The sequence below is a fragment of the Elephantulus edwardii genome, unplaced genomic scaffold, assembly GCF_000299155.1.
Source record: "Elephantulus edwardii isolate Elephantulus edwardi_28Jun2011 unplaced genomic scaffold, EleEdw1.0 scaffold00097, whole genome shotgun sequence".
NCBI classification, from domain to species: domain Eukaryota; kingdom Metazoa; phylum Chordata; class Mammalia; order Macroscelidea; family Macroscelididae; genus Elephantulus; species Elephantulus edwardii.
The window spans coordinates 7335853-7345697 of record NW_006399847.1 but is presented as its reverse complement, the minus strand read 5'-3'; the positions used below and the strand labels follow the sequence as shown (position 1 = coordinate 7345697).

General features: G+C 40.9%; 1 pseudogene; it reads left to right on the top strand.

Annotated features, from left to right (window-relative positions):
• The window catches only part of LOC102858105, a 9046-nt pseudogene extending 4705 nt beyond the window's left edge, over positions 1 to 4341 (top strand).
• The last annotated feature ends 5504 nt before the right edge of the window (positions 4342 to 9845 follow it).

Genomic DNA, 9845 nt, shown 5'->3' with positions numbered 1-9845 from the left:
GCTATTTTGACTGGGGTGAGATGATATCTCATAGTTGTTTTAATTTGCATCTCTCTTAGGGCTAGGGATTTTGAGCATTTCTTTATGTGTTTGTTAGAGGTAAAGAATCCAATAGAAAAATGGGCACAGGATATGAACAAGCACTTCACCGAAGATGGCATTCTTTTTCAAGGATTGATCCATCCTAAAAACATGTCCAAAGTATATCAGACAAACTTTCGCAATCCTTTCCTCTGAGGAGCACTCTGACCACACGTTTTCCAAGACATACTTGTTTGTCTTTTCGGTAGGCCGTAGGACATTCATCACTCTTCTTCAGCACTATAACTCAAAGCATTGATTATTCTTTTGTCTTTGCTTTTAATTGTCCAACTTTCAGATGCACAGCAAGTGATTGAAAAGTTATGGCTTGAATTTCATGCACTTCAGTCTTTAAACTGATATCTTTGCTCTTCAGCACTTTGTAAATGTTCCTGATATTTTTTCAATAATTTCTGATTTTGAAAATATACATGTTGTTGTTGTTGTTATGTGCCATCGAGTTGCCTACAACTCATAGTGACCCTATATAAAACAGCCCTAAACCCTGCTCTATTCTGTGCCAATCTTTTTGTCTCTGACACACTTACCCTCATTCCCCCGTTACTGAATCAATCCATTTCATAGAGGGTCTTCCTCTCCTGCCCTGTCTCTGAACCCTCCCAACCGTGACGTCCCTCACCAAGGACTTGTGCCTCCTTGCAACATGTCCAACGTATGTCAGACTAACCTTCCGAATCCTTGCCTTCAAGGAGCAGCCTGGTTTAGCCCTCTCCAGGACAAACCTGCTCATTCTTTTAGCAATCTATGGTATTTTCAATACTCTTCTCCAACACCACAGATCAAAGGCATCAATTCTCCTTCTATCATTTCTAGTCATTGTCCAGCTCTCTGATGCATGGCAAGTGATTGCAAAGACCATGGCCTGTATCAGGCACACCTTAGTCTCCAAACTGACTTCTTTGCTTTTCAGTACCATAGAGAGGTCTCTAACTACCGACTTTCCCATTGCAAATATATATAGCGTGTGTCAACTAAAACTAAGTGAACGCAAATCAATGATTATGTAGGTCTCTATCAATTTTTAGTGTTTCATTATCAGACCAGCAAATATATCATAACACAGTAATTCTTAAGTATGTTTCTTTTTAAAAAAAAAACCAAAAAACGTTTAAATGTATCTTTCTGTTTTTCTTTTTAAATTGTAGTTTGAGTGAAAGTTCTTGTTGTTACATGTCATCAAGTAAACATTATGACTATTTACACCATAGCTATGAATATGTCATCATAGCAACCCTATACACAATAGCTCTAAATCCTGGCCTATTCTGAGCCTGTCTCATTGTCTCTGATATACCTACACACTTTACCTCAGTTACTGTGTCAATCCATCTCCTCCTGGGTCTTCCTCTCCGGTGCTGGTCCCCCAAGACTTATCTTCTTCTCTATGTACCGATCCTTCCTGAAAACATGCCCAAAGTAGGTGAGACAGAGCCTTAAAATCCTTGCCTCCAAGGAGAAACTTGGTTTCACCCTCTCCAGGACAGACTTGTTTGTTCTCTTGGTTGTCTATGGTATGTTCAGTATTCTCTAGCACTGAAACTCAAAGGCATCAGTTCCGTAATTTTCAGTCATTGACCAGCTCTCTGATGCATAGCAAAAGAGTGGAAGTTCAAAACAAATTATGTTTTCATTCATTTATACACATTTTGCTCTGTTCTATCAATTTTCCTGTTGTTAGGTATTGTCAGCTACACTTTGATTCATAGCAACTCTATGAGCAATAGATTGAAACTTTGCTTTATCCTTCATCATCTTCACAATCTCCATCATCCTCAAGCACATTGTTACTGTCACTGTGTCGGTTCATCTCTTTGAGGATATTTCTTTGGCTGACCATCTACCTTTTCAAGCATGATGGATTTTTCCATGGTCTGATCCCTCTTGAAAACAAAACCAAATTTTGTGAAGCAAAGTTTCACCATCTTTGCCTCTAAAGAGGCATCTTCTTGCACTTCTTCCATGTACTTTGCTGCACTTGAAGTCCAAGATAATACCACAGTTTTACCAACATCACAGCTTAAATTAGTCTGTTTTTATCTGGTCTTCCTTATTCATTGTCCAATTTTCAAATGTATACAAAGTAGTTAAAATTGATTCCTGTAGCCACAGTAAAATAAAACTTTTCCTACTTACTCCCTATAATTTCTTTGGACTTCTTCCATATTTCTGTGCCTTCTTTCTATTTGGTGATATTGTACTGATCCCCACTTTAATGTTTTTCCCTTCATCCATCTTAATAACTATTATATATTTATTATTTTTTACTCCTCTCTCCCTCCAAACTATGATATGTTCAATTGCTTCACATGCACATTAAAATTGAGTAATGGATATCTAAGTTCAAAGAATTAACGTCTTTAAATTGTGATGTTAGCAGAGTTTTGATTATACAATAGGATTTCAAAGGGAGAACTGGTGGCCCATTCACTAAGGAGTAGCACTGCCAACCTAAAAGCAGTCAGTTCCAATCCACAAGTTGCTCCATGGAATAAAGATGGGCTGTCTCCTCCAGTGCAATTTATAGCTTCTAAAGACCCAGTGCAGGGTCAACTATGAGTTGGTTCTGACTAGTAGCACACAACATCAGCATGTGCTGCCAAAAGAACAACAAATCTGTTCTTTAGGAAGTGCAACCAATGTGTTCCTTACAGACAAGAATGATGAAACTTTGTCTTAAATACTTTAATCATGTGGTCTGGAGGAGCCAGTCTGTGGAAAAAACGTCATGTTGAGTATAAGGTCAAAGAAAGACAGGAAAAGCTTCAATGAGATCATTTGACACAGTGACTATCTGCTGTTTATGGAGTCCCAATAAGGAGGAAGTAAGGCCCCAGGAATCAATGGAATACCAATTGACTTATGTCAATTAACAGATACAACTTTGGATGTGCTCGCTAGTCTAAGCCAGGAAATTTGGAGGATAGCTGTCTGGCCCATAGATTGGAAGAGGTCTATATTTGTTTCCATTCTCAAGAAAGGGAATCCAGCTGAATGTGGAAACTATCTAACAGTATCATCAATATCACATTCAAGCAAAATATTGCTGAAGATCATTAAAAAGTGACTATAACAGAGGGGGCGGGGCTGAGGCTGCGGGGAGCGGGTCGGGGGGAGGAAGAGGGAATTCTAACCTGTGGAATCTTGGGGGGGTTACCCGAGGATGCCTCCTTTCCACTGGTTGTGGATAGTGCCTGGGACAAGACCTCTGGTAGCTTGGGGAGGTGTCGGGGTCTGCAGGGTGAGGAAGGGAAATGTCAGAGTGCGAATGGTGAAGGGAATTCCAAACTTAGATCTTTAAGGCCCTAGGGTCCCGGGGCACTGGGGAGAGGGAGTTCGGGCCACCCTGCGGGACAGGACCCACGAGCTGAGGCAGGGAGATGACAGCTCGGACGACGAGGACAAGAAGCGGTGGCACTCATGGTGCACCCGGGCACGGCCCGGCTGGGAAGCCCAGAGGAAGAGTTTTTCCAGAAGGTCAGGACAATTCAGCAGTCCATTGTCAAGTTAGAGTCTAAAGTCCAGGAGTTGGAGAAGCAGCAGGTCACCATCCTAGCCACGCCCCTTCCCGCGGAAAATATGAAGAAAGAACTGATGAACCTACGCGAAGAGATCAAACAACTGGGGAGGGAAATCTGCACACAGTTGAAAGCCATAGAGCCCCAGAAGGAGGAAGCTGATGAAAATTATAACTCAGTCAACACGAGGATGAGAAAAACCCAGCACGGGATCCTATCTCAGCAATTCGTGGAGCTCTTCAACAAATGCAACTCAACACAGTCCGAGTACCGGGAGAAGAATGTGGAGTGGATTCGGAGGCAGCTGAAGATCACCAATGCTGGCATGGTGTCTGACGAGGAACTGGAGCAGATGCTAGACAGCGGGCAGAGCGAGGTGTTCGTGTCCAATATATTGAAGGATACCCAAGTGACCCCGCAGGCCTTAAATGAGATTTCTGCCCAGCACAGCGAGATCCAGCAAGTAGAACGCAGCATCTGTGAGCTTCATGACATCTTCACTTTTCTGGCTACTGAGGTGGAGTCACAGGGGGAGATGATCAATAGGATTGAGAAGAACATCCTGAGCTCGGCGGACTACGTGGAGCATGGGCAGGAGCACCTCAAGGTAGCGCTGGACAAGCAGAAGAAGGCCCAGAAGAAAAAAATCTTTATCATTATCAGCGCGTCCCTGACTGTCCTCATCCTGTCGCTCATCATTGGCCTCACCATCGCGATCGGATAGGACAGCATCACACATTCACCAAGGAACAAGACAGAGTCTCCAGCTGGAACTCTTCCCTGCACTGGTCGCTGGGCAGAGGAGTCACGTGATTCTTCTGGAGTTGGCAGCTGCCCATTCATGGGGCGGCCCCCTCCTTGGATCACAAGGCCTGGGGAGGGTGTGCAGCATCCTCCCCGGTTAGGACACAGGATTTTGTAAGAAATTAAAAAGAAAAATATGCGTGGGGGGGGGGGGAAAGTGACTACAACAGTACTTACATAAGGAATTGCCAGAAATTTAAGCAGGGTTAGGAAGAGGCCATGCCACCGAGAATATCACTCCTGATGTCAAACGGATCCTTGCTGAAAGTAAGGAATACCAGAAGAACATCTATTCTTGCTTTATTGACTATGCAAAAGTATTTGACTGTGTGGACCATAAACAAGTTGTGGCTGACATTGAGAAGAATGGGAATCCCAGAGCACTTGATTGTGCTCATGTGGAATCTATACCTGGACCAGGAGGCTGTTGAGCAAATAGAGTAGGGGAACACTGCCCCGTTTAAAATTGAGAAGGGAGTGTGTCAGGGTGATATTCTCTCTTCATAACTATTCAATCTGTATACTGAACAAGTTATCCTAGAAGCTGGGCTCCATGAAGAAGAGTGTGGCTTAAGAATTGGAGAGAGACTCATCAATATTTGCATTAGGCAGATGACACAGTCTTGCTTGCTGAAAGTGAGAAAGATTTGAAGCCATTGTTGCAGAAGATCAACAAGTGCAGCCTTCAATACGGATTGCATCTCAATGTCAAGAAAACAAAGATTATTACCACTGGATCAATAGGCAGTGTCATGATGGATGGAGAGGATATTGACACTTTCAACAGCTTCATCTTGCTAGGATCTGCAATTAACACCAATGGTACCAGAAGTCAGGAAATAAGGAGATGCATTGTACTGTGAAAAATCTGCAGTTAGGAATCTCTCCAAATTATTGAGCAGTTATGATGTCAGTTTGAGGACTAAGGTGTATCTGATTCAGGCCCTGGTCTTTCTAATTAGTTGCTATGCATCTGAGAGCTGCACAATGATTAAGGATGACAGGAAAATAATTGATGCCTTTGAGCTGAGGTGTTGGAGGCAGACATTGAACATCCCATGGGCAGCCAAGAAAACAAACAGTTAAGTCTTTGAGATGGTGTAGCCAGAGTTCTTTGGAGGTAAGAATGATGAGGCTTCACATCACATACTTTATACATATTGCTGGGAGGGGCCATTCCTTGGAAAAGGACATGATACTGGCAAGGGCAGAGGGTTGGTGAAGAAAAAGAAGACACTCAACTAGGTGGATTGACACAGACAGCAATGAGCTCTTTTGTGTCAAGAAGTGTGAGGATGATACAGGATAGAACAGAGTTCAGATCTTTTGTTCATACTGTTGCTATGAGTCTCAACTCGGCAGCACCTAACAACAACAGCGTGAGTCTGTCAATTCTAAGACACTTAGCAACGATTCCCACCACTGGAAATCATCAGTGAATGATCTTATCTGTATGTAAACTTACAATATTTGTGTCAGACTTGTTTTAATTAGCATAATATCCTCTAGATTATGTTAAACAGGGCCTCTCAAATTCTTTATTTTTATTATTTCCTAATACTTCATTGTATGAATGAGCCATAGTTTCTTTAACCATTTATCCAACTTTTAAAATCTAATGTACAGTTTTTCTCAGTCTGGATGAAATATGTTTACGGCATTGAAATCTATGGGGGAGAGAATAGTCTAAAAGTATTATATTTTAGGGCATTATTTTTATCATAGGAGTATGCAATGAAGGTTGCAGAGTGGATTATATTTTGGGGTAGGGGGTGGGGTTTGGGGAGGTGCGGGGGGATTGTGTACCAATGAGGGAGTTTTTCTTTTGCTTTTCAAGGTTTCAAGGAGAGGAGCAAACGGGGGGAGGGGTGGTTGTGTGGGGAGAAGGGTGCAACAATGAATGAATGGAATTCCAAAATCTCTGTAGATGTTCATTGAAATGAAAAATAAACAACCTAAATTAAAAAAAAGGAAATGGCAAAAAAAATCTAATGTACAATTTATATAGAGTTAAAATGTACAAATCTTAAATATAAAGCTCAGTGAATGTTCACATATATACAGCAGTGTCCAAGTTATGCACATCTGATTTTAAGCAAATCCATTTTGTCCTGTATAGTATGCTTTTGCACTGGCTCTATTATTGTGGCCAATGAAATAAATTATGAAAAGACCTGAGTTGTTTGGGTTTTTTTTTGGTTTGTTGGTTTGTTTTTTTTTAAATTTGGTGATCATCATTGTATCCAGAATAAGGAAAAACTGTGAGTCAAAGTCCTGGAATTGGAGACTCAGAAGAGGCATAATGAGCTCTTTCAGCAGCCTGATGAATACAATGCGATCATCAGCATGACTTTCGAGAGTACATCACACTAAGAATGGGGTGGCCAGCCAACATCTCCCAGGGGGATGTGCCATCTCTGAAGTTTTACTTTAATGTTAACGTTAACTTACACTCACAAATTGTTAAGCCCAAATCTACTTGCAATGGATCATTCATTACAGTCACTTGCGCTTGTTGCAACTGCAGCTTTTAAGTAACTGAAAGATTTTGAGAATTTTTTCACTAAACTTAATTCCATCAAGTCGGTTCCAGGTCATGTTGTTATTGCTGTGTGCCTTTGAGTCAGATTGATCCAAAGCTGACCTTCCAATGGGTTTTCATAGATAGTAAGTCACACAGGAGGAGATTGTCCATCCTTCTACCCTGCAGCAGCTGATGGATTAGAATTATTTCCTTAGGGATTGCGGTGCAGCTTCTTCCCGCTAGGACACCAGAGCTTCCTGGTTCTATAGACCTAGTGACCCAAAAGATATAGTAGATTACCCTTTAAAACTTTTAAAACAGTAATCTTCTTGGTAGCACACTGTCTCATTTTTCACCCTGCATAAACAACCATCATAATTATAAACAATTGTTCATTTTCTCTTACTTTAAAGTTATTCATTGGCCTAAATGTTATTTAATTTTATATAGCAATTTAATTCATTTTTTAGAATGCAATGTTGTAACTGAAGCAATTAGTCATTTATACATGAAAAAGAAGATGCCATGCAGTTGAGAATATATATTACCTGTTTCAAACATGAGGATTATCTACATAATTTTAAAATCATGAAATAGTTTTAAGCTCCATCTGCTTGCTTTACAGATACAATTGGTGTTTGTTTTAATAAACCAGTTACATTGGCATGAAATGAATCCGTTTGTAAATTAAATCTGTTAAACCTAGATTTTGTTGTAAACAGAGTGAAAATCTGCATCTTTTTATGATTTGACTTATAGATGAGAATCTTTGAATTTGAATAACAATAAAGTGAATACACTTTTTCCCTTTTTTGTAAAAAGAAACAAATAAAATAATTTAAAATTGATGCAGCTCAATCTATTTGTGTAAAACAGGCATCTGTGCCTACGTGCATTCACATGCTGTGGAAAGTTGTATTAACTTTCTAAATGGACTTTTCTTTTCCCTCACTTTATCTGTACTTGGAATGGAGTAAAGAAGACAAAAAAAAATCTTTGTTTGAAAAATCTTGAGCTTTGTCTCTTGCCTTAGAGCTGCTTCCATCTCCATATTTTGGTCCTTGCCATTACACATAGCAACTCCCTCTTCAGGATTTTAAACTGTGATGATGCTTTATGAGCAGAATCTTCTACCCATTTACCTTTTCCTATGAATTCTCCTTCTGTGTAACCATATCCTGACATCCAAACTCCATCCCAATCTACCCCTGTGCAGGTGTGTCAGGCCTTTCTGGGAAAATTGAAAGTTAGCTCCTACAAGCACTCCTGTGAGGATTTTTATTTCCCTTACCCCTTCTTCAGGCTTTAAGCCACAACAGGAATACATATCACTGGAAAGAGTAGTGCCTTTGCTAGTTTGTTGTTGTTATGTGCCGTTGAGTCACTTGCGAAGTTTACAATATGTTATCTCAATTACTTATTTTTTGTCTTGGACCATCCTCTAGCAGAAGATTTCATCTTCTCTCTAACTGGGAAACCAAAACCTATCTAGTATTAATCACTCAATGTTTTATCCCTCCATGTTAGCTGTAATTATTTTATCTTCTATACCTCAGAGAAAACTGTCATTTCTCTTTCCTGAGACTAAGTTTCATTCATCCTATTTTCTCTACATGTCCTTTATTCTCATTTTCAATTTCTTTCTTTTTCTACGGGGTCTTTCAATTATTAAATGATTGAATCTCTGTGTCCTAAACATACCTTTCTTTAGAAAGCTCCACCGTTATTCTTATCATTTACACCATTGTTACTAAAACGTTGTTGCACTTTTATTTCTATTATTACAACTCATTCATCCTTCAGATTTAATTTGTCAAGATTGTGTGTCCTGGCTGTAGTTCTGTTGCTCAATATGGACATTTTTCACTTTTGTTGTGTGTTCCCTGTGACTTCACCATGGCTGACCACAATGCCTTGTTGAAATAGTCCATTTTGGCTGTTTCCTCAACATGTGCCTTAAGTCTTCCCTTCCTTTTCATACTGTTCTTTATTGCTTCTTATTCCTCCTCAAACTTCTAAATATTGCTCTGGATTTTTAAATTGTTGTTGTTATGTGCCGTCGAGTCGTTTCCGACTCATAGCGACCCTATGCACAACAGCTCTAAACCCTGCTCTATCCTGCGCCAACTGCACCACCTCTGACACACCCATCCCAATTACCCCAGTCACCGAATCAATCCATCTCATAGAGGGTCTTCCCCTCCTGTGCTGTCCCTCCACCCTCCCAAGCATTATGTCTCTCTCCAAGGACCCGTCCCTCCTGGAAACATGTCCAAAGTATGTCAGACGAAGCCCCAGAATCTTTGCCTCCAAGGAGTAGCTTGGTTTAATCCTCTCCAAGATGAATCTGTTTGTTTTTCTGGCAGTCCATGGTACATTCAGTACCCTTCTCCAGCACCACAGCTCAAAAGCATCCACTCTCCTTTTGTCCTCCCTAGTCATTGTGCAACTCTCTGATGCATAACAAGCGATTGCAAATACCATGGGCTGTATCAGGCGTACCTTAGTCTCCAGAGAGACACCGTTGCTCCTGAGTACCTTTGAGAGGTCCCTAACAGCAGACTTTCCCATCGCGATACGCTTTTTGATTTCCTGACTGCTGGTGCCAACAGTGTTGACTGTGGAGCCGAGCAAACGGAAGCTGTGAACAATCTCAATCTCTTCGCCATCCATCCTGACGCTGCTAATTTATCTACTAGGTCCTGTGGGACTAGACAGTACACTGGACAGACTTTAGTGAAGATTTGTATGGAAAATTTTGGCCACTATTAAGAGACATCAACAAAGAATGGGTTTGGGAAAAATGAGGGACTAAGAGCTGTACAAGAGGGTCACAGGGCAGAAAATGGGCTTGAGCTACTGGAACTCAGTGGCATATTCGCTGAAGCCCAGCAAACAGA